Raw genomic sequence first — 25,810 nt, forward strand, 5'->3', positions numbered from 1 at the left:
GAGTTGTTAAATATTGGGGTAGAAAGAAACATGACGGTGTTAAAAGTAAGTTATGAGTGGTGAGATGTCACACTAATGGCAAAGTTTTCCTTCTACTCTAATCAAGAGAATAAAGTCATAGAGCAACAACACTTTTATGATGAGATATCCTTGTCTTACCCCTTACAATTTCCTTTGCCATATGGGCCATGAATGTACAATCTGTCCCTATCTTCAGCATTTAACAGAGGACTTTTTCCTTTCTTTTCTTCATGAATTCAGAGACTGTACATATAACATGGAGGCAAAATGCTTTGGAAAGTGCTGTATTACAGAGGGAAAGCTCAGCATACACATCAGTGTATCCTGAGCAAGAGCATGTGTTGATCTGAGGGAAAACCATCCCTGTCAATATGCCTTCTGGGGCCTGTAAAAGAAGATTAGATAAACACAAAAAAATATGTATGTCAGAAAGCAATTTTTTCCTATGGGAAAAGTGACTGGATGTTCTAACAATTTTTATTATCTCCTGTCAGATACATCAGCTGAGGGCTTGGCCCTTCATTTATACTAATTGTATGTAATTCATTGCATTGAGAATTAACTAGGTGGCAGTAATCACTCAACTATCTCAGATGCATATCATAAAACTTATGAGTTTTCTTGTCAGGTTAAAATTGGGGGAAGGGGAGGATGGACAAGTTTCAGGTCTTAAAAGGATATTTTGTCTTAATTGAGCTTTGCAGCAGCTTATGTAGCAGATTTATTACTAGAACAAAGAAAGCATTCATGGGTCTTAGTTCATCACTGACATTGCAGATGCTCAGAGCCTTTAACTCTATGTGCTATAAAGAGCTGCTGAATTTAGAGAATTTTGTTTACTTCTCAAACTGTTAACAAAAAATACATACTGTGAAGAATATTACCCACTGTTGCTTCATCCTCACAGGTACATCAGTGTTCCACTATTTTTACATTAAAAGTGTGCCTCATAGGAATGCATAGGGAGAGAAAAATAGGAAGAGGTGGAGTTCTGATGGAACTGACAAAATAGTTAAAAGAAAGAATACAAAATATGGTTTAAATCTTGATACAAGCCTGTATCTAATAAAAACATTTATTATGAAATTATTATAGACAAAAAAATTTGTCTCCAGTCTGTGCCATTAGCAGCAACTGGGAGGACTAGGAAAAAAAAAAGTGTAAGCTATAAGAGCCTCTTCATTGTACAGCTTCCAGGACAGAGACTCCACTAGAAATACAACTCTGTGAAGTCCTCACATCATAATCTTTTGGTGGGAAGGTAGCCAGCTTCTGCCTGTGAAAATTCTAGGGTTTATTTGTTCCACAGTCCATAGTTTCCTCCTGAATGTTAGGAGACTGGCTGATTTCTAGACAGATCTGAGAAAGTTGCTTGATTTTACTTGTAGGAGATTTTAAAGTTTTCTCCATTTTGAATTACTGTGATTCAGTCAATATCTGTCTAGTCTGGGACTAGAGGTTTTCAAATTGTGTCTGTGAATTCATGTTACAAAACTCTCACTGGTTCTGTGGTGGCACTTTAGAATATGCTACTTGACGGGTATGAAAAAAAGAAAATAGAAATACAGTACACCAGACAGAAATTCCTCTGAAGGAATGTGAAAAAACTACACTGATATGAGGGCAATGCCTTTTATTCATGACTACACATATGAATGGAAGGAAGCACAACGTGCGCATCTCAGTATGTCACTAAGCATAAAAATTCTTGAGTAAGTTACGATCCTACTTTGGAACTGACTGTACTCTTTCTGTAATATGAGTCCTTGAAATTCATTAATATTTTTAAAAATAATTATACAGTTGCTCCAAGTAAAATGGTAAAATTAATCATTGGTTGCATCTGTACTAATGAGTAGGAAGTCGTGCCCAGTCTTGCTGGAAGTGATTTGATAAAGTTAACTGTGAATAAACTTCCTCTGATTTTTTACTCAGAAATAGGGAAACAAGATGACAGAATATGTGTTCACTCTTTGAGTAGGGGAAGAGAACACTGGCATGCATTTTTGTGGGTGAGGTATTATAACACCAGTAGTAGTGTACCAGTACAGCAGTAGCAAAATATTTACACAAATTGCAGAATGGAAATGCTTGGGACTGATGCTCTTAAAGAATAAAACGTGGTATCTTAGTAAATATATATTAAAATAATTATTATTCCTGAATAAGGATCTCCTGTGAAATTCACAGTAAAACTTTGGAGTAAAAAGGAAAGTAATCAGAAGTAAAGACATGTATGAAACTTCTAAAAACTGGAAAGAAATGATACTGTTAATGTAGCAGATTCTTAAGATAGTGTATGAAGTAGACATACTTTTACACAATGACTGCAATGTAACAGAGACACCCACATCACTTTCCCCCTCTCACATTTTCCTTGGTTGAGTTAATATTATTTTTTTGTCATAATAATATCATCAGGAATATAGGAGTTTTTTTTTCTTTGTTATTACACTTTAGTCACCTATTTTCCCACTTATTATAAATGAAACATTGATTATGCGTCACTGATTGTGCATGATGATTGAAAGGAGGTTCTTTATATTATTACCAATAAATAAACAAACAAACAAATTGAAATAACTGCATGCCAAAGGCTGCTCCACATATTTATTCAAGGCTCCAAATTATAAGAGAATTTACAAGGATCAGTACAGCACCCAACCTCTGCAGAGCTGACAGGGAAGAAAAGAATCTCAGTGTTAAAGGGAAGGGGAAGTAGGAGATGAGGGAAACACAATCTCTGCACTGCTCTTTGGCATTGTTTTCCGCTTACTACACACTGACTTATTTACTCCACTCGATATCTGAAAAGTCTTGAGTACATTTGTTTTTATCCACAGTGGATATCACTGTAGTTTACTGCAGTGTGAAGCAAAGGAGCAGATTGCAATAGTCTGTTATCATATCCCAAATCCATGGTGCTGTGCTACAAGATGACATTTTAGTCATTAATTTTACCACAGTGAAGATAAAGCACATATTTGGAGGAACATACATAGACATATATGTATGCATATAGACATAACTGGAGGGACTAGTGACTTCGATTTTTCCAGTGTGAGAAAGTGCTGAAGTTTGAAAATATGTTTTTCTCATTTTGTCTTTGACATTTGTGGTTCATTCTTAACAGCACTAGATTCCGTGTTTATATTTAAATGTTGCCATTTAGTTAATATATTTAGCCACCAGATTAGTATACCTTTACCACACTAATCTTTTATTCAAAAGAGAAGCATTTTCCAAAGTATGTTTTTTTACTTTTTGTCCTATGTCTGCTGTGAATATCATGTATGATTTTCAGTGTGTGTTTTTATCTTCCTTTATTTCTTAAAGTATCTCTGTAACAAACTTTTCTCTTGTTTTACAATTTACCAAGATAACAGAAACCAATCTGGTATTTTCTTGAAGGATTCCATCTTAATCAACCTGTCTGATCCTTCTCATTTATGAAAGAGAGAGATACATTTCTTTACTCTTGGGATGATGTATTGCTTAATTATATCTGCAGTATTTTGAAATTCATCAATTGTCCATGCTTGGGAGTAGTTAAGAATGTTAAACTTGATAAAAATATTAGAGGACTTTATCAGTGATTATCTAGTGAATAAAAAGTTCTGTGTAACTTTGCTAAAACTTTGGGAACATATTTTAAATACCCCCCAAAAATAAATTTCTGTTTATACAGGGGCAGGTATGTAATAGTTATATTGCATAATTTTATGTTAAGCCTGGTAATGTCTATTTGAGAAATCCAGTAATGAGGATTGTTAAAAGCATATTGTAACTAGCCCCTTGCCAGAGAGAGAATTCAAATAGTCCAACTGATCAGCATAATAGCTGAAAGAATAGAAATATATGAAAGTACATTATGATTTGCTTTCTCCCTTCTTCATTGTGTAGCATGGATTAATTAACCTCTGATGATGTTTAGTTCCCTCATTCAATTCTCTCCAAATAATTCTCACCTTTGTAAGAGAAGCCGAGCAAATGCTAATATAGAAGAAATATCTCCTCTAGATAAAATCACAATATATCTTTCAATTGGCTAATTATTTCAGCCTCGAGTGGCCAGTGAGTCAGTGAGATTCCTTCTGAACACATCCTACTGTTTCTATGTGCATGTCAAGAACTCTTCAAATTATATATTTCACTATGAAAAAATGTTTTATAACACAGATAAAAGAAATGAAAGAAAGTAGCCACATGATAGTGCTTCTGCAAGATATATTATTGCAAACAAAAACTTTAATATGATTATAGGATTAACATATTATGTTATGATTTAAGTATTCAAAAATATCTCTCATGTTACTCTATTACAGTGATGACACAAAAGTATTGCAATAAAAGTCTTAATTATAGTCCTTCTACTAATTGCTATTATATATTTTAAGAGCATTGGTCAGTTTAGTTTTTTCTTTCTTTTTTTAATTTCTGAGACTCCCTGCAAGAAAGGAGAGATAATTGAACTACATTAAAGAGTCAACTCTATTAACCCTATTGTCTTCTGGATCTACTTTTTAGTATTTTGCTGCTACATCATTCAGAGATCACTAGACGATCATTCATTTAATATTAATACCTTCATAATGTCTGCAGGATTTTGAAGTCAATTTTATTATCAGGGAATCCTTCCAGGAGAGAGAAACACAACTAAGCTTAACTTTTATTCTTGCTCTTCTTAATCTAAAATAAACACTTTCTGACTGAATGCTGAATATCTCTTGTTCTGAAAAAATATTATTAACAGCTGAAGATTATCCTCTAGACTCTATAGATTGCTGCAAGGGTACAGTATCATGTGAGATGGGAAATTTGCTGAGTCTTGAAGTCATGCTGGCAACTGATTTTATGCCTAAATTTGCCTTCATAAAAGTTATTGCTTGTTCAATCCTTAAGGGAAGTTTCCAAGTTGAAACAGGCAAACTGATGGAAGCCAAGAATATTCCAGCCTTAAGCATAAAGTTTTACAATTTATATTTATAGCAGTTTGTTTGAGGTTGCTTTATATTTTAATTCCTTATTATTTGGGGATCTTATTATATGATCCCTCATCTTGGAATTAAAACTGCTTTGCTGTACCTTTGGACATCTTTGGACCTGCATAGAATAAAATGTACCAGGAAGACACCAGGATTTACTGGATTGTTTTCTTTGATAATATTTCCAGATTAATTTTCCTGGCTCACGTAGGATCACTAAAAATTATTAAGATATATAATGATAGATTATTTTGAAGCTACAGCTTATCATGAATGAATCTGAAAATCCAGAACTGTTAAACTCATCTGTGCAAGATCCAGATTCATACTCTTAAAATTTCACCTGACTGAATAAAAATTGCAGATATATTTACATCAAATTTTAAAGCATTTCATGACTGTATATTGCCATTTTCAAGGCAAAGAACAGTAGGGTCATAAAGCACTTGTTCTATTAGAGGTAGCCAAGTCATTCTTTGAAAGAAAGAATTGAATAAGTTAGAATATATAATTTTTATGTGAGAAGTGATGTTTGAGGAGGGATTTGGAAGAAAAATGGATGAATGCCATGGCACTAGTTTGGAAATGATTTGTATTTTATTATTCTGATCTCTCTGCACCAAGATTATAAATTGATAAGTTACTGAGATTCATATAAATTATATATAAAATCTCCAAAGAAATCCTGCCACATTAAAAAACTATGAAAATTTAAAAATGAAATTCCTGAAACAGAAGAATGTCACTACTTGAGTTCTATCCCTGTGCACTTGTGTATTACAAAGCAGCCTTAAAATTGCATGACAATATAGTCACAATACTTTGTGATTCTTCCATCCTCTGGGTCAGACTGCTAATTTATATTCTTTATTTTCTCTCTATGCTCTCTGATCCAGCTTTTGCTCCATATAGTTTACTTACCTGGCTCCATACCATGCTCATCCTCTGATTAACTGATTGCTTTAACATCTCAACTCACCATCAGTTTGGTTCGATTCCTTTTTGTGTTTGCTATTCTGATTTTAGAATCATCTGCAGAAGTATTGACCATTTACTCTACAAGTGTCTATGCACAAATCTACTCTTGAGAGGTAAGGAGCCAATCTACTCTTGTGGTGGGTAAGGAGTCAATCTTATCTTAAAGAGCGATTACAAAAGCTAATTTTGTTCCTTCCTCTGTATAAAATGTAGACAGCAAAATTTTCTGTGTCTTACAGATACTGCATCTCTTGGACCTGAGCCAGTCTGGGGACCAGAAGAGACTACATGAATGCACCGGAATTGGAGAATCACTATCTGGAACTCTGAAACAAAAATCCCAATCCTGTGCTGAACTGTTCCTTTATTGAGGAAAAAGTCAGGAACCAGCATACTCCTTTTGCTAAGCAGCAGGGCACTGTGCTCAAAAGAGTGTGTGCAAGAATGATCATTTATTACAGACATGCACACACCATGGCTGCAGGTCTCTGCTGCCTGTCCTTGAGGAGTGTAGTTGCTCTCCAGCTGGTTAGCATTTATGCAGCAATCAGCAGAAAGAACTAAGCGGAGCTGTTGTGTTCCTGTGTAGCTCAGCAGAAAAATGTTCTGTGCTCTGCATTCCTTTGGACTGCTCAGATAAATTCTAATCGACAGGCTTCAGCAGCACAGCCATCACACGTGCACTCACCATTGCACTGGCTAGGGAAAGACTGAGAAATAAGGAACAGGCCAAAGTATCTTGTGGAGGTGCAATAGTGAGATTTTAGGATTATACACTTTCATGGATTTCCACAAAGTATTTAAATGATTCTTTTTTAAAATGACCAGGAATGATCATAATGTGGGATTTTCTTTTGATTGGTTGGTTGGTTTGGTTTTTTTGGAGGGGGAAAAGCATAAATGGTATGAAACCACGTCTATTAATTATTGAATATAACACTACTGAATTCATAAAGGACAAGATAACTTTTTTTCTACTTGAAATAATTTAGGGCAACTGCACTTCATCCACTGCAATGGCAGATGGAAGTGGGAGGGAGTTCATGCTCTCTGGCTGCACTCTGAGAGATGGATGCATGAACCTTACTGTCTGCCCTTCAACAGAAAAGAACAATTTTGTAACACTATGAGGGATCCACCCAAGAAGAATCCTTTGAGTGATCAGCATCACTGCACTGCCTTTTTACTTCACTTAGTTCATCATGAGACCTTTTGCCCAGTCCTTCCAGAATGCAAAATGCGTTTCTGTCTGGCCTACTTGTAACTGCTAAAATAAATTCTTCAATGAGCATCAAATTATCCATGGCATTTTCTGTCCCGTGCAATGCATCAACTTAACCTGGATAACATGTGGTTTCATGTAATCTCTAGATGATATTTTGGCTGAAGTATTCTAGGGAGTCATTATGAGCAAGTGTCTTATTCAGAGAATCAGAGAGGGAAATAATTGTATTCACTTGACAGAATGAAATGCTTGTAAAAAACAGTGATTTTATCTGTTTCACTTGAATACAAAACACATTGTATTTACTTTGTCTAAATGGAAAAGAAATCTCAATGAAAAGTCTTATATTGGTGTTAGTTTGGTTCAGTTGCTTAAAGGCTGGGTACCTACATTCCCCACTTAATATCTTCTTCTCTGAAAAAATACTGTAAATTCTGCAGGAACAACTAGCATCCTGGAACAATTCCCTATAAAATTCTTGTCTCCCAGTTTCACTTGGTTAATTTTTTTTTTTGTCTAGGCACCTAGACAACAACTGTTTTACTCTCAACTTCACCAATATAATTATTGCTGACAATTCTCATTTCTTTTACTTATATATTGATTTCATTTATTCTTGCTGTCAATCTTTATTAACTACAGGAAGAAGCACTTATTATTATTGGAATTTAAGCCATTAGAGTTTACTGGGAAAAATTTTATCACTTGCTCTTTCAGAATTTGCAAATATTGGATACCCTTTTCTCTACAAACATTTCATGTTTTCTGTCTCTCATAACATGTAATTATATATAAAATGGTTTCTGTGGTGGCACAAAGAAGCTTTGTGGATATACTTACCAGCACCATAAGACAGTTTCTTTGTAGATTAACAATGATAAGAGTGCACAGGAGTTCAGAGTTCATAGATCTAATGCCTATAAGTGGCTTTCAGTTAGAAGTTTAAGTGCCAGCTACTCACATTTTTATAATGAGTCTGCAGCTTGGAAAAGGAAAGCAAATAATGATTAACCACACTGCATCAGAGAAGAAAGAGAATTCCCTCTGTAGGAAGAATGTTATTGTGGAAGTGAAAAGAAAAAAATTAAATGTTTGATAATATTCTTTGTTGAATGACTATTTCTGGAAGCCTACAATCTGGAATGTAAAGAAAGGCTGCTATAAATATTACGATGTATAATCTCAAAAATGTATAGAAGTTGAACACTTTTATCCTGTTGTGTGGGAATTAGACACGCCTCTCCAATGCACTCAGAAATTGTTCTTCTTCACTGCTTTCTCTGCTTCTTCTTCTTTTTTAGTATCCTGATAGTGCTCTGGAGTTTTCCCCTTTAGTCTTTCAAGAACACATAGAAGCTTATGTTTTTAAACAATCCAGAACAAATAACTCTCACAATCCTTTTTATTATATGGAAATATTATATTGTGTAAGCATTTTGCCTGAGAGGCAAAATTTTCCTAGATTGACAAAATTCCCAAAGATTTATAGGAAAACAAAATCAGAAGTGTTGCTGGCTATTTTTACAATCATGACACTGTTCAGAACCCCAGGCACATTATGACACATGGCACATTATGGTGTTTGTCAGTGCAGAAATACAGAGCAGATAAATGGTCTCTATAGCACTTTCAGGGTCCCTACCTTTACAGCCTATTACCTACAACAGAAAAATGGAAATACAGGTTTACAGCGAAGCAGAAGAAACAGTGATCTGGTCTTGTCCTTGGCATTTTTTGAGTTTAGCGACCATAGGTTTTCTTATATATATTGCAGTTGTAAAGAGTATTAGAGAATTAAAGATGGAAAATAAAAAAAAGAATGTTTGTGGAGGCTTACAGAGAGTATAGAAGAAAGCTCAAACAAGAAAAATTATTGTGGACTCCCACAAAATTAATGAGTAGTAACAAGAAGAGGGGACATTACAAAGGGTGGAAACATTTCTTCAATGCAGCAGGGAAGTTGTGAAGACTGTGCAGTCTAAGCTGATGGCTGTAAGAATGTTTTTGATAGCTGCTTCATGGATGGCTGTGTTCATGGTAAGATTGCATGCATCACTGACAGAATAATCAAGCCACAAAATACAGAACAGACTTTGACGTGTTTAGTTGCCCAAAAGGATAGGAAAGAGCCTCCAGTGTTTAGCCATAATGAAGAGATGAGGACCACAAAAATATCTTAATGTAAGTTTTATTTAGCTTATGATCTTCTGTGGTAGTCTCTAAAATTACATTCTTGCCACTGATTAATAATAATTATAATAATTAAGTTTAACCATACTTTCTGTAGCAAAACTCTTTCTATATTTTGTAACATTTCCTGAAGTAAAAAAACACTGGAAATTTGTGCTGTTTCCTTCTGGTTGAATTACCAAGTTAATGAGTATAACACTTCAAGAGGCAGCTATGGCTTCCAAAACCACTTTCTATGTTTCACTGCATGCACAAATGTGGCCATTGAAGAAATGGTAACTTAAATAACAATGCTGTGAGATATTAAAAAGGGTTGATATGAAGTTCATATGACTCCCTCAAGATTTCATGTGGTATAATCTGTAATGATAATAGACTCTTTCCTACTGTGTGTTTGGTGTCAGAGCTGAAGCATTTTGTTCTCATAGACAGAAAAAGATGCATGTCCAAGCTGGGCCTTGCAAATTCAGTAGGAAGAAATAACCCAGAAAGTATTGAAGATTAGATTTGTGTCATTTTTCTGTTATATGTTGGGCTTCTCATAGAAGAAAAATGGCTATTCTGGGGTGGTATTGATAAAGAGAGATAAACAGCTTTCTCTTTGCAAGATGTGGCTCAGATATATTCCCCATGGTTACTACCAGTGCCTGGCAATTGCTTTGTGCTGGCAGGTTTTTCATTCCCAATTTCCACCCTGTTAGACAGATGTGCAACCTACTTCTACTCAAATGTTTTGTCAAAAGCTCTATGCAACACAACATATTAAATCCAGCAAAGTAGTGTGCATATAGACATTAGGTCTGGTATGCTAACGTTTTGCTATTATGCCACTGTACACTGAAAGAATTGGCCTACATGTACAGAAGTTGTATTTATGCATCTTGAGTTTTGTTCATGAAAAGGTAATGGGCTTAATTCTGTAAGATAACAATAGCTTTACTTCTGGCTGAAATCAAAGCAAGATACGAATGAAACACACTGGAAAAAAGGGGAAAATCCTAAGACAAACCATCAAGAGAGAATAAGTTTTTAAGCAAAGTTCAAGATGTAAACAAAAATTTTAGCACTTTACAATAGTCCAAGAAGGTTCTGAGCTCAGAAATCAATGTATAGATTACATTGATCTTGATATGACAGTAATATTGATACCATTCTCCCTGTTACATAAACATTGCAGAATATTTTAATGAAGTCAGCAACTTTTTCTACTGCATTTCTTAATTGGTAAATCCTTTTTAACAAAATAAGCAATTAATCTAAACCAGCATCATCTAAGAAACCTCAGGAAAGATAAGAATTTATTTTGATCAAAGTATTGCTAACAGGAATATTCATAAAAATTAATAATGAAACAGACTATCTTAATTACTCTATGGAAACTTCAGATGAACATACCATATGCACTGGGGAAAAAGAGTGTTTTGGTAACTTGTCATTATAACAGGCAGATAAATATAGAACAATTATGAATATGGTTCACTTTATCTGTATTCCCACTCCTGCATCTTAACTGTTGCAACCAAATTATCAAATTTCAAACTTTAAATTCTATTTATTTCAATTAAATTATTGCTCTCTACTGTGGCTTGGGCCTTTTATACACATAATGTGCACATATAGATCATGAGGAAGGGATAGAATATTGGGATCATCTATCAGGAATATCTGGGTTGTACAGGAAACAGGAAAGTAGATTAATTTGTCCTAATTCAGGCATTTAAAGAACTCACTCTGTGGTTCATGGAGAGAAATAAGGGTATAGAGCCAATTATTCATTTCTTCCTATATCTGAAACAAATCAAACTTAGCACTCCCTAGTGAAACCTATTTCTTTCCATTGACTATCACACGAGTCAAGGATGCCTGGCTGCTCCTTAAACACCTAGTATGAGGTGAGAGAAACTCATACCTTGGGACTCCTTTCTACTCAAATTACCTTAGCAGTAAGATTGTCTTTCCATTTCAGGTCTGAAACTGGAAATAGCTCTAATCCCTAGACCAATCATTACTTAAAGTATTTCTTAGAAATCTTAAGAAGTTACAAATTATCAGTGTGGAACCAGAGAATTGAAATGAGGAAGGTAGAGCCATAAAACAAGTCAGGACATTGTATCAAGTTCAGTTACAGTATTGATGTGTGGACAACCATATGTGTTTAAAACTCTTTCCATGATTGGGCTCAGAGGATAGTGGTTAATGGTTGATTATCTACTTGGAGGATCTCAAGAGTCCACTGTAGTCTTTATCAATGACGTGGAGGAAACATCAGTGTGCACTTTTATTAAGTATGAAGATGACACCAAACTGTGGAGGACCAATCAAGATGCTGAAGTGCAGGAGCACTTCCCAAGGGACCTAGACAGGCTGGAGAAATGGACTAACAGGAACTGTATGAAATTCATAGAGGGTACATACAAATTCCTGCACCCGAGGAGGAGGACGATACAGGCTAAGAACAGAGACCTGGGAAGCAGTTCTTTGGAAAGGGAACTTAGGGTCAGCTGGACAGCAAGGTGAGCATGAGCCAGCAGTGCCCTGGCACAACAGCCTCTTGGACTGCATTAGCAGGATCAAAAACAATCCATAAAAAGGAGGGATTAGCCTCTCTGCTAAGTTCTCATTGGTTTTAGTCCCCCCAGCACAAGATAGTCATCAATGTCTGGAATCAGTTCAGCTCATGGCCACCATGATGGCTCAGGGCTAGAGCACTTGCCCTGTGGACAGAGGCTGAGGGAAAGGTGCTGTCTACCCTGAAAAACAGATGACTTTGAGAGAATTGAACCACATCACTAAATACCTATGGGGAGGCTATTAAAAAGGTGAAGCCAAGCTTTTCCAGAAGTGTATAGAATCAGAGACCCTGAAAATCATTAAAATTGGAAAAGACACACCTTAATTATATAGTCCAACATGTCTGCTGAGTGCGAAGTCTGCCTAAAATTATATAGTGAGACAATGACACATACATTGAAATAAGGGAGATCCAGATGGATGTAAGGAGAAATGTTTTTCTCAAGAGTACAGTCAAACATTGGAAGAAGTTACTCAGAGAGATGATGAAATCTCTTTTCCTCTTTAAGAGTTTTCAAGACACCACTAGATGTTGGACTTCCTGAGGTTCTTTATAATCCAAATAACCCCATGAGAAATGTCCTTTTCTGAATATACATGGTCAGAAAAAGAGCTATAGCTAGTGGCCAAATTTTTGGTTCATTAATCCCGACTTGGGCACATCATGAATTTGTCAGGGTATGTAAGTTTATCCGGTTCTACTTGAAAAGGTGCTAAAGCTCTTATTAAAAGACTGTTAATGCTGAACATCTGTGCTTTAATTGTTAGAAATCTCTTTCTAATTTGTAGCCTAAATTTATTCATGGTTTTTGTGTTCTGTTTTTGTGCCACCTTAGTGCTTAAACTTAAGTAACTTTTGTTCCTCCCAAGCATTTACCTGCTTGGTTCATTTATAGGCAGCAGTGATGTTACTTTTTATTTTGTTAGGATAAAATAAAGCAGACTCTTACATACCTGTCTCAGGAGAAATGTTCTCCATTCCCTTCTTAACACTAGCTGCTTATTTCAGTACCTGTCCCATTCATTTTTCCTGAACATTTGGCCAGGATTTGGTGCTGGTCTATGTTCCCAGAAAGAATTTAATAGTACAGGATAACACATGCAACCTTCTCAGACAATCTCTTCCTCCTTGAACAGTGCCTTACATACAGACAGTTTCATACAGACATTGCATAATACTAGGTGAAACTAATCAGATTTTGGCTCCCCTGCTCAGCCTTGTGTGCTGCATTAACAAGGGATTGCTTGAGTATGGGGAGCGTTAGGGCCTGTCCCAAACTGTGAATTTGGATGCACCAATATTTACATGTTCATTATATGACCTCCCAAAAGAAATAAGCTATCTTCTAAATGTGTCATCTCACAACAGAGCAGTCACTGTTTGGAGCATTTTCATCTCTACGGAAAATGTTAGACTTTCTCCAAAGCCAGCAGTAGCTGGGAAAGAAGATTAATGAAGGCTAATCAGCAGGCATCCAGATTTTCTGACCTCCTCAATGAGTTTTGACAATCTGGAATACCTTTGAATAATGAAACACCTATTGTGCAAGCATGACAAACCCAGTGACCAAAACACTTATGACACAAGTCTCAGTTAGCAATATTTTTTTATTGCATTGGCAAAATTCTAACATATAGAGTCCCTTCTTCTCTTAGGAATGTGTAGGAACTAGATAAATTATTCATGTTGAAATTTTGTGAATTGCTTCTGATTCGGTTTTTTAAAGTCTGAAAAGCACATCTGGACATGCATCAGTAAATAAACAGGCTAGGCTTCCCTTGAAACAGCATGTACTTTGGAAATAACCACATAATTTGAGATCAGGATGACCCTAGTGTTTAGTTGAATAGCATTAAAGCATTCCATCAACAGGAATTAAAAGATCCAAGCCAAGATCAATTTGCTGACCTGATGAAAACTGGGATTTGAAATGTTGATTTGCTATGATGGCAATAGCCTTATCCAGTTAATTGCATAAATAAAATTATCATTTTTCCCATCAATATTACAGTTGTCCTTAAAAAATCTCAAAACTGGGGCATTTACAAGCCATTCTGGAGAAAATAATATCTTACAGTATTCAAGTGTGTCAGCATATCTAGATTCATATTAGTATGTCCAACAACGAAGGATAAAAATGGAAACTGTGATCATTATAATCCTACAGCACTCACATTAGATATGCTTCCTATATGTAAAGTTTGAAAATTTTTTGCACAATTTTGTTTTATTGAGATTAAATAGAACGTAGGTTTAAGAAGAAAAAAAACAAAAAAAAACCCCTGAGGTGACACTAAAAATAATAGGGACTTGCAACTACTTATACATTGCTTGAAATTTTCACCATTAACTCACATATATTCTTTTTTATATGCGAAAGGGGGAAATTAAGGTCACTTTGTTAATTTTCTTTAGGACTACATTTTAACATATCTTTTAGAAATAAGGTAATTTTTTCTGTATGCCTTATGTTTCCTTCCACCCACAATACTTTACTTTAGGACAATTTAGTTTTAGATAAAAATAAAAACTAAGGAGTTCAATATAGTTTTTTTTGAAGGCAATGCATACTAAAGGCCCATATAGGCCTAAAGTGATGCAGAAACTGTACATTAATTGCTAAAATCACAATCGTGGTTCTAAACGTTCTTGCTCAGTTGTCCTTTTACTGTGCTGATCCTCCTTTAATTTCTTCAGCACTTAACACTGCATAACAGAGAGGGACAGAAGAGTCTGAAGCTCGCAGCATTAGTTCATACCTGAGCCGTGGTGGAAAGGGCAGGCTGGATTCTTCCTCACATAACTCCAATCCTTCCATAGCTCTAACATCAGTGTTTGGTTGCTGGCTCATGTGTGTTTAGTGTCATCTGAAGAATCCTGAGGTATCCAAGGCATCCACACAGTACTAGAGAGACACTTATGCCTTTCTCAAACAGTGTAAGGAAATCAAGTATGATGTTGTAGGACATACAAAACACACTTGCATGTAGAATAATGTGCAGATGCTGCATTTTGCTCAGATCTTATGGGTGATTTGCAGTCTCTGAAGCATTGGATGAAACATTGGATAGGAGACCTCACATTAACTAACATGGAGCTGGAACCTTATGTTTACTACCCTGATTTCCTAAATGATGGGCATCTAAGGCTATTTACTGTGCCATAGGGTATTCTACCAGGCCTCTATCCACCACCTGAGTAGGGCATGGGCTTTTCCTAAGTTCCATGTCACAGTGTGAGACCAATGAGGCTGTCTTGGACAGCCTCTATCTCAAATAGCATTGGCTGCTTATGTTCAGGTAACTAGGTCAAGCCCAAAATGAGAAAACCCTATGGTTAGTGTGCAGGTTGACACTGAACTGCATTCATCTATAGGTAGGGTCAGCCTGTGAGCTGGGTATCTGCTTTTAGTCTATAATTACAAAGGAAGTCTATGAGTCAATGAGGAAATCTAAAGCATAGAGAATTATTTGGCTGGCCACAAGTAAAGACCATTGAGCTTCTCACATAACTGGCTAGTGACTTTTGAACTATCCTAGGATATAAGAGATATCAACATGGGGTTTGGAGATTTGACACAGGATGTATGGGAGGTCCATGCCTTTATGGAACAAGCTGAATTCTCATGGGATAGCTTAATGTATTTGGTGTTTCAGTTAGGAGTTGATTCCTGTGCTTGAAGACAATATCCAAGTTGGTGATTTTAAGCTTTTCTCACTGGGGAAAAAGGTACACTTGTAGGGCCTGACTTGACTGTTTTAGGTATCCCCCAAGATGAGATAAATTACATTGTAAAAGTGACAGATGGTATGACAGAACTTTAGACAGCTGTTTTACTCATACATGTGTTCATTATAGCCATGTACCTTTTGTTGTGTTAAGGAATACCCCCAGTGCTGGTAGCTTGGTATCCAAGCTGCACTTTGTGCCCTGGCTGGTGAGAAATGGCTGAAGCCCCTGAAATCAGCTGTGGATGGGCACTGACTTTTGGCCTAACAAAAGGTAAGCAGAGCTGCATCACTGGCTGGACACAGGGCTGGTCACCTGAGACCCTGCAGGACCCAACTGGAAATGAGAAGAGCCCAGACCAAAATCTACAATTGGACCAAGAGGCTAATGCAGGGCACATGAAGAGTGTGTGCATAGACTCTTAAGGGTATAAAAGCCTAGAGATCACTTTGCTTGGTTTCCTCCCTGGAGGCACCAGCTTGACATATGTTGCTGCACCATGATTCCATTACTTAAGAGAAACAAATGAGTGACTCTGAGACTGTGCTGTGGGAAACCTGGGGTTGAACCTGTAGGGAGCCCAGGTCTGCTGCGTGAGGGTGGGTTGTGAAGGGAGTCAGGTGAGACCTATTTACTCACTGGAGCCTCCCACTATAAAGGGGCTTTGGACACAGAGTTAAAGTCTTGGATGGGGGGTGAGTATAAATCAGAGTGGCTCCTGAGCTGATAGTAAAGAAAGCTCCTTAAAAAACAGATGGATCTTGCAGATGTTTGAAAATCTTAAACAGCTTTTGAACTCCTCTGTGAACTTTTAAGATGTCTCTATCACTCACAGAGCTCCCTTGTCTTCCTCTAAAATCATTTCAGTCTGTCATGAAGTGTAAGGTTCTTAGCCAAACTGGTCCTGAGACAATAGACAATTTGCCCTCATATCTTCTACACCTGAGCAGATGCCAACCTAAGCAGGTTGGCAGGCAGGACTCCTAGACCCAGCAGAAAAACACATCTAAACCACAAATTGTAATCAGCTATGGTTCTGAGCACTGCAGCCTGGATGGCTCTGAGATTTTTCTATAGGTTTTTAAAATTTGTTTGGTTTGCTTTTGTTGTTGTTTGTTTGTTTTGAGTTTTTTTTTTTTTTTTTTTTTTTTAAATAAAACCAGATAGAATAGAGAGTAAATTGAGGTTATTTCTGTTAGAATGAGCTGATATATTCATGATGCTATTTTGATACATTTTCTTTCAAATCAGTGAGACTAAGAGACATTCTCAAACACATACCTCATGAGCAAGGCAAATTAGTTCAACACTGATTTAGAATCATTGAGTTGTGTTTGTGCAAGCTAAAGTGCAATTTTCTTTCTTGTCTATATTCAGCAATTTATGAGACTGCTTAAGGACACTAATCAATAGTGCAATAGTCACTCTTCAGGATTGGCTGTTCAATGTAGCCCATGGAACTATGGTCCAGCAGATATGTTTTATGTATATATAACTATATATTTTTTTAATGAAGGAAGAAATTTTGAGGGGGGTTATAAAATATACAAAATTATAGGCATTTGTTGACGAATCAATGTTTGCAGCTGCTCTACATTAATTAATTTTCTTTCCATTAAATCTTTTATTTTCTGAATAATTGGCAGGGTACAGCTAAGCCAATACAAGTTTTCACCACTCATAAAAGAATTCTAATGTACGTTTTCATGCTATAATGCTACCATACAACTCTCCCTCTTCCTAAAGATTTTAGATTTAGGTTTTAGATGACAAATAGTAAACTAGCTTGCCTGTTGGAGATTCGAGGGACTTTTTTTATATCTACTCAGGTAGTTTTCATTGGTTTCTATTTGACATAAATAGGAACTATAGTGTTGAAATTTACACTTTTTAATGTTGAGAGTTTTAGAGTTTTCAAGCATTTATGACCAGTTGCAATGGAATGAGGGATTTACTGACAGGTAAGTAGCATTAGAATACCTGTTTTTGTAAGCACAATGGAATACGTAACACCCTGTTTACCTTTTAAATTTATTTGCATTTCCCCTTCCTTAAAAAAAAAATAAAAAAAAAAAATAAAAAGAAGAGAAGAGTAACCAATTGTAGATATCTAAGAGTAGAAGAGAGTTATGGAAAGTGTAACACAGGCCCTTCCCACTGAGCTTTTAAGACTTGCCCTCATCAGTCAGCATTAGGCAGACCATCCCTGAGAATAACCATTGTCAGTGTCTCTACTTCCATTATTGTTTTCTGGAATCCATCCCTAACATGTTGGTATGACTAAACAATGTTTGCCCTCTAACTAACGATGCTGAATTATGATAAAATTGTTGTGAAGACACTTGCGTGATCTAGGACTTACTTTGAGTATTCATGGTTCCATGTACATTGTGGTGGGCTGACCTTGCCTGGTGGCCTGCTGCCCCCTCAACCACGCCTTTGCTCTCCTCATTAAGAGGACAGGGGAGGAAATAAGATCAAAAAGCTCATGGGGTGGAGTAAACACAGGGAGGTCACTTACCAAGTGTCTGTCATGATCACAACAGGCTCAACTTGGGGAAAATAAATTTAATTTATTGCCAATTAAAACAGATTTGCATAGTGATAAACAAAATAAAAAATGAAAACACCTCCCCCACCCTGCTTCCCAGATCCAGGTTGACTCCTCCACCTCCTTCTCTCACCTACATGTCTACAGGTCTTTTGATCACACTTTTTTCCTCACTTCTCTTTCAATACTGCTGGGCAGCATCTTTTTACCATTTCTTAAATGCACTTTGTCACCAGTGTTGTCATCTTGGCTGTGGACCTCAGCCATGCCCTACTGTAGGTCTGCTCTGAAGCTGTCTGGAGCCATCTGAGCTGGGTGTGTGTTCTGGGCCAGCCCTGGCCCCTGTCAGAGAGCCCAGCCCAGAGCTCCAGGGCAGTGCCTGGGCACCAGCACGTGGTGCACACACAGGGAGGCATGAACGAGAAATGTGAATTGAAAGGTGATAAATAAACAGCAGCTGCAGCTTCACTTGTAACTTGCAGCAGCCAAGGTTGGTCTGATTTATGCTAGTTTAATGCATCCTCAAGAGATTAACGGGACCTGTTTTGTTCTAGGAAGCTTTAGTGGTGTCTGTGCCTTCTGAAGGAAGGTTTCTCTGGGCTCTTCTCTGTGTGGTTTTACAAATGGAACATGATCTCACACGGCTTTAGACATGTCTGCAGTTTCTATCTCAGCTACTTACATACTTCCCCATGGTCACACTGAGGCTCTGAACACTTCCCAAAACAAAGCGAGCAGAAGTGAGTGAGAAACATTTAACAGATTCTGTTTCCTGCAGAGTGGAAATCAGAGGTACTGTGCTCAACATGCATTTTAAAATATTTCCTTAAAATCCCTCATAATTTCAGTTCTAGTCATAGGTGAAGATTGATACTTTGGTTTCATTTGAATATCTTGGCCTTTTATCTGCTCAGTTTTATTTTATTTTAAATGTCAAAAAGTTATTTCTCAGAGGTGTTTGGACAGAACTTAGAAGTATCAGCATTCTGTGGACTCTATTTTATCCCTTCAGTTTCTAAGGGTCAAAATATAATAATTTATTCAAAATTAATGAATAATATACTTTGGAAAAGATCTGTGGAGAACAAAATAAGAGTGTCCAAACATTGAATTTGTATCAATGATGCAACACTTTGTAAAATTGTGTGCCAGACCATTGAAAAATGTAATTAACTTTTGGATAAGGAAAAAAAAAGAAGTTCCAGAGTTGCATGCAATTTCTCATTACTTTAATATGTCATTAAGACATAGACATACATTTAGAACAGTGACATCTGTGGTTTGAAATAATTGGAAATGTGGCATTCATAATACAATAATGAGTTTTTTTAATAAGAGAATTTAATTTGATGAGCAAATGCAGTGTCACACAAATGTAAGTTTTGGGGCTGGATCAAAGAGCAGCTGTAAACCTTTCCAAGTAGATGTAGCTCTATTCAGAGCTTAATGGAGTATGATTCACAGCCTGCCATCGAGCCTCTATCACAGCAGAGATGCAAAAGAACAGCATGGCACTGGAGTCTGGGATGTAAAAGACATTAGGATAGTTGAAGAGAGCAATTACCCATGTCAGTGAAATTATCCTTTGTGCTTTGGATATGAGGGTTCAAAGGTTACAGACATAATCACCTCATTCTTCCAAACCACTTCTGAATCCATGTAAAATTGTCATACTTTTCTATGTGCAGTAGTCTACTACTGCCCTGCATAAAGGCAGTGGCAGGCTGTCATTGATACTAATACAGTTCAAAACTAACATGTACTGAAAGCAACTCTCAGGATGCCCATGAACTACATCTATTTCTTTAGCTCTCAAAGCTCTTTTTCATGTGTGTCTGTTACATTCATTTCTGTTTGTGGCTTTTTAGCAAAACTGATAAAAATTAAACATAAATGTATCAAATAGGGAAATGTCTTCATAACAAATGTTTCTAAAAATATTAGCAAGGTCTAGTCAAAAAAATCTCATGGTAGTAATCTTCTAAGCCAGATCTACTCTTTCTAAATCCCACAAAATTTACACAAAGTATCCACAAAGTATCACACAGTAGTATAATCTGACTTAATTTCAGGTTTGCTTAAGTCTCTAAGACTTTCCAGCAATTTTTCTAAATGCCTAAATTTAAGTGCTTAAGAATGCAGAGAAATATTATCCCTATTTCTACTATATCTTTACAGTTATACAGTTTGAATTACAGTTTGAATTGTCTGTAGTCTGCCTAATTACCTCGAGAAAAATGTTTTATCATGTACTTGCTGCCTATATTTCCAAGAATGTCTTTAATTAGGCCACATACAGAATATGACCAAGAACTAGATTATGCAATATTCAGAACTTGTTTATCTCTGTTAGTATATTCGAGGTTAAATCAGATTCAATTCTTTTGAAGATTTCATAATGCTTTAGTTAAATTAATTGAAAGACCCCTCTGCATCAACTGACTGTTGGAGAAATAGAAATGAGAAATTATAGCTGGACAGCAGTCAGATTACTCATCCTCAGAAGCTGGATAATTTGTAGAGCATGGGGACTTTTAGAAAGGAAATGGGCACTCTCTAGGAGTGTTATAGATGAACATATATAATACAGTCCAGTATATGAGCTATGGTAACATCTGGATTCCCGTTTGTTTTTTTTTTTTTAGTTACAAGCCTGTTCTCCTCAGGGCTCTTTGGTGCTGACTGCAGGGAGAATGGTTTCAGTAGCTGAGGTGGAGAACCTCTCTCTCCTGGAAATGCTTGCATCTCTGACAGAAACAGACTGGTTCAGCTGGTGTGGAGGAGGTATATTGTTGCTACATAGTCACTGGAAACAGGTTATACCTTGGTTATATCTACTTTAGCAAACAGTATAATTCAGAGCAATTGTGTCTGCCCAGTGAAACGGGTGGTGATAACATCCAATCTTATGTGTTTCAGGATTTCTTGCTTAGGTCTACTCTGATTCCACAGACTGGATGCTCATTAGCCCTTGGGTTGCATTGGGCTGCACTCCAGGACTGTGTCATTTGTCTTAATTTCCTCCACACAGGACCCAGGTAGCCCTCTGAAAATCTGCTCTGCCATGCAATCAGTGTCCAGTCAGTGCAGATGACTGAGAGATTTTCTCTCAACACAGTAACTCCTTCTCTAAAATTTGAGCTAATGTAATACCTTAATCGGTTGTGAAGAACTGGGATAGGTGACTCACATTTTCTCAAAAGGGTTTCAGGCTATTAGCCTGGTGAGATTCAGTTGCCTAGGCAGAGGCATCTAATGCCATTTAATTTGCCCTAGGATATCCTCTTTGTTCTCCAAATGCCTGTCCCTTATGGCACACACATCCCATAAGTCCCGCATCTCAATGGTCAGCTCCACCTGGGTGTTTCCAGGACTGCAGGGCTTTTCAGATGGCAATAGATACCTGCCTTTAGGCAACCGAAGGAAGTGCCTAAACGCTTACTTTAAGGTGCTCTGACTGCCTTTCTCTTCTTGCTTTACAGAAGTGGGAGGCACAGTTATGGGCACAGCTGTGTGTGTCAGTCATGTCCTGTCTCAGACCGTACTTACCTAAGTGCTGGAGCCATAGCTCAGCCCATTCCTCTCGCTGTTATAGATTAAGTACAGGGATGTGTCGTTCCCATTATTCTGAAAGAGTTTTCCATTAAATAGACTGTAGAGTCTGCTGTACTCAGGTGCATATATATGACTAAAAAGATTGTAGGAGTGGCTGAAAATTCTTCCATCTGCATAAGAAAAAAAGTAAATATTTTGAAGAGAAATAACAATTTCCTATATATCTCCCAACCTGACAGGAACTCTTATTAGTAAGATCTTGATTTTTCTGTGGATGAGCAGTAAATATTTTTAAATTTTGCTTTCACTTTGTATAACAAAAAATATATAAATAAGTTAATCTTTATATTTGTTTTTTCATAATATCAGCCCTCTTCACGGAAAAAAGTTTCCCACAGCCAAATCTACACAGCCAATCTATGCTACAAAGAAAAAAAAAGACAAAAAACCAAAACCAACCAAAAAGTGTGTCAATATCTGTGCCTGCATATAAAGGAAAGACATTTCATTTTCCCTCAGATATCTATATCTTAAAAATTTGAAATTATAAACAATCACCTCCACTCTCCAGGCCAGAAAAAATGAAAGGTAAGAACTACTTAATGCAGAAATTAAGACTATAAAATGTGAACAGTTTTCATTTTTCCTTGCTTGCAGCTTGCATTATGGAATTTGCCTTCTTTTCAGAGATAATCTACGAGTGCCAGACTACCGCTATGGAGGGACAGATTCATTTAAAGAGCATTCACATAAAATGCAAAAACAACATTGAAGCACACCATGCATTACAAAATCATAAATGCATGACTTTTATTGTTAGATTAGAGCAAAAGCTTGAACTCTTAGGTCAGATTATTTCCAACCCATAAGAGTTAGCAATCCAATCCTCCAGAGTTATTTGGAAAACACTATTTTTCTTGTGGCAGAGGGGTTTTGTGTTGTTTTGTTTTGTGGTGTTTTAACAGAATGTGCAATATTAATTTCATAACACAGTGAAATAACTCCGCAAAGAAAAGAATTTTAAAAATATGTATTTAGATTTGGCTGAAATTTTGATTTGTTAAATGATTATTCCCACTCAGCAGTTTTTCTTTGAGAGGACACATAGAATCAGCATACACATAGTATATATGATCTACAAGTGTGCATAAAGCACAAGAGTCCTTGGTACTTTCTGAGTTTTACTGTACCTTGAACTGTCACATTCAGTTTGCCCTAACAAGCACAAAAGGTTTCTTTTCCTAATTCTGAACTGTGATGGTCACAACATAGATAAGTCCATTAATTCAGTGAAGATAGAGACAAGATAACACAATTGCTCAGAGCTCTGCAACCCCACATGATTCCTGTTGTTAATATCTAGTAATGTTTTTCTCTGTCAAAAGGTCAGTAAACAGCAATTTTAATTAAATCTTTTTTTTTTCACAGATGTATTTCAGATATTATGAAACATATTTACTGGTGTTAAATTTCAAGTATGAAATGTTTTATTATCCTCTAGGATCTAGATACAGATATCTATTAAAGTTTCTCTTTTGTTTAAAATATGTAAACATATAAAAGGTGGGGAAAGAAGGATCTTTTCTACATGTGCCATAGCAAAATGAGAAGCAGTGAAATAGTGAAGACTTAGAAAATCTTGCAAAAAATCCAAGTAAAGCAAAAAACCCCATATCATACAGTGACACTACACTATTTACAAGCACATTTGCTGTGCTGTTTGGAAACACCTTGCCCCTATGTTCTAGACTGTTTGATTGTTAACTTCCAGGGAAATTACAGAGCTAAAAGAAATAGGCTGAAAACCTTCATGATCATTCCTCACGTTCTTATATTTCATTGTAGGGGTGTCTGAATTGATTTAATGAAGATCCATAAGTTAGGTGTATACCTAAAATTAAAATGTCGTTTTTATCTTGTGTTTTTGGTTTTGAATATTGCTACTTTATTTATATAGGCCGTTTTTGTCCTTAGAGCTTAATAAAAACTTTAGAGAGTTTTCCTTTTGCAGCCTGAAGAAGTAAAATCTTTGTTAAAATAATGTGTTATTTTAAATTTAAAGAGTTCATTGTTAGTGGGTTTTTACTGCCTGTTACTTGTAATGGATGGAAAATTGTTTCCAGTAGCCTTATTTGAGACCAGAGAAGCTTTTGAAGCCTCCCATTTCTTTGGAACTCTTCTACAAAAAATATATTGAAAATACAAAATTATGTTTACCAGATGCTTTGAAACTTGGTGGTTTTTCTGTTTAATGATGTTGTGGAATAGAGCAGTAAGACTGTTTTTATTTATTTATTTTTGCGGAGATTATCTGTACAATTTTTCAACAAATGAATAGAATATGGAAAGAAAGACTTTTCTGTTCTCTAAAAACAATATGATGTAGAAAGTTTCATATTAGTTACATGCTGAGCCCAAGTATTATGGATATTTTCACTTGAATTCACCACAATCTTTAGAATTGGGGTGCTAATCAGTCATTAGAATCACCAACATGAAATAAAGCCACCAAGAAGGAAATCCTCCTAAATGAAAAGCCTGCCTTTAGATTGCCATACATCATTACTTGAATCCTAGGAATTCTAAGACCTGTATTATTCTTTTGTGAGGAATCAAGTGGATCTCTGTGACACTAAAGGTGCTTATGCACAATGCCTCTGCCAAGGGATGGAGTGTACACACTAGCAACTTGCTTTGCAGTCTCTAATATACTGAGAGGAAAATGAAGAACAGTGGAAGTAATTATGAATGTCTCCTCACTCTTGCAAAACATAGCACTGCTCTAAAACTGAGAAAGAACAAAATTCAAAGACAAATGGGTGATTAACAAACCAAATAATATCAAACCCTAAAATGGGGTGCACATTTAATTGCAAAAGAGTTGCCTTTTTGCTGTCACTCACATGCAGAATCATCAGTCTGGAAATGGTCATCTAAGCATGTAAGACAACCTCTCCTGCCATTTAGTTCTCTACTGTGGCAAACAGAAACCTGTGTACAGGAGAGAGTTCATAGATACACTTGGATTTAGAACAAAAGGATAAATGAAAGACCTTCTATAACGCCCCCATGTACATTATGGAATAACTTGCCATTCAAAATATAACCCACTTCTAAAGCAGTTTAAAAAAAAGAGAAGTTTGGTTTGTTATTATCATTTTCTTAAATTTTGCCTATCAAAACCACAGGCAAATCTTCTACTGAGGTTTGCATAATGTATGAGGGCAGATATGTTGCACGGGAGAGTCAGTGACAGACATTCTGGAGAGCTGTAGTCTCATCAGAAAACCTTGTTAAACATAGTAGGCTCAAAAAGAAAGAATGCAGTATTACCAAGATCTTAGTTTATACCATACATCAAATGTGAGAAGATTCAGCATTTACAAATGCTATGCTATTTACCTTACACAGCAGCAGTGAAATATCAAGTGAGATCTATATTCTGAATAAATCCCATATTGAATGTGCTTAGTTTGCCAATTACTTTTTTTCCCTAATGCTAGTTCCCTGATAATGGACATTCTGCAGGATAGAGCAAACCTTTGCTCTTCTATCATGCTCAGATTATTCCTCAAGGAAAAAATCCATTAACTAGCAAGATGGGTCCAGATGTTACTTTCAGATTCTCCTGTGCTGGTGGCATCCATGTGGTGGAAAAAAACACAGATGTTCAGCATTGTAGCTGAATCTTTGAAATTTGTAGTTAAGGGAAGCTGAGGCATGGTAGAATTGCATTTTAAGAAGCTGGTTAGTTCCCATTTCTGCTATATTTTAAAGTTCTACAGATACACAAACACAATAAAAAAAAAGAAGTCAAAAATTCCCTATAAACTTGAGCAACTTTTTTTCAGTGTATTACAGATTTGAAGTAATTGCAAAACATCAAAGTAATTCACAATAAAATGTTTGCATTTATGTGTTTTTCTTAAATGGAAAGGTTTTTTTTCTCACTGCCTATGCATTTTTATATAGCCATTTCTGCAGTAACATATTACTCTGAATTT

At 36.3% G+C, this 25,810-nt stretch overlaps 1 long non-coding RNA gene across 1 annotated transcript in view; it reads left to right on the forward strand.

Annotated features, from left to right (window-relative positions):
- LOC148223723 (uncharacterized) overlaps positions 1-8,459 on the forward strand; it is a 70,595-nt gene extending 62,136 nt beyond the window's left edge. Inside the window, exon 3 of the long non-coding RNA XR_015804049.1 lies at positions 6,224-8,459. This is a non-coding gene — a long non-coding RNA (uncharacterized LOC148223723). The remainder of the gene's footprint in view (positions 1-6,223) is intronic.
- The last annotated feature ends 17,351 nt before the right edge of the window (positions 8,460-25,810 follow it).

The sequence above is a fragment of the Sturnus vulgaris genome, chromosome 5 (genome assembly GCF_052056855.1).
Source record: "Sturnus vulgaris isolate bStuVul1 chromosome 5, bStuVul1.hap1, whole genome shotgun sequence".
NCBI lineage: Eukaryota > Metazoa > Chordata > Aves > Passeriformes > Sturnidae > Sturnus > Sturnus vulgaris.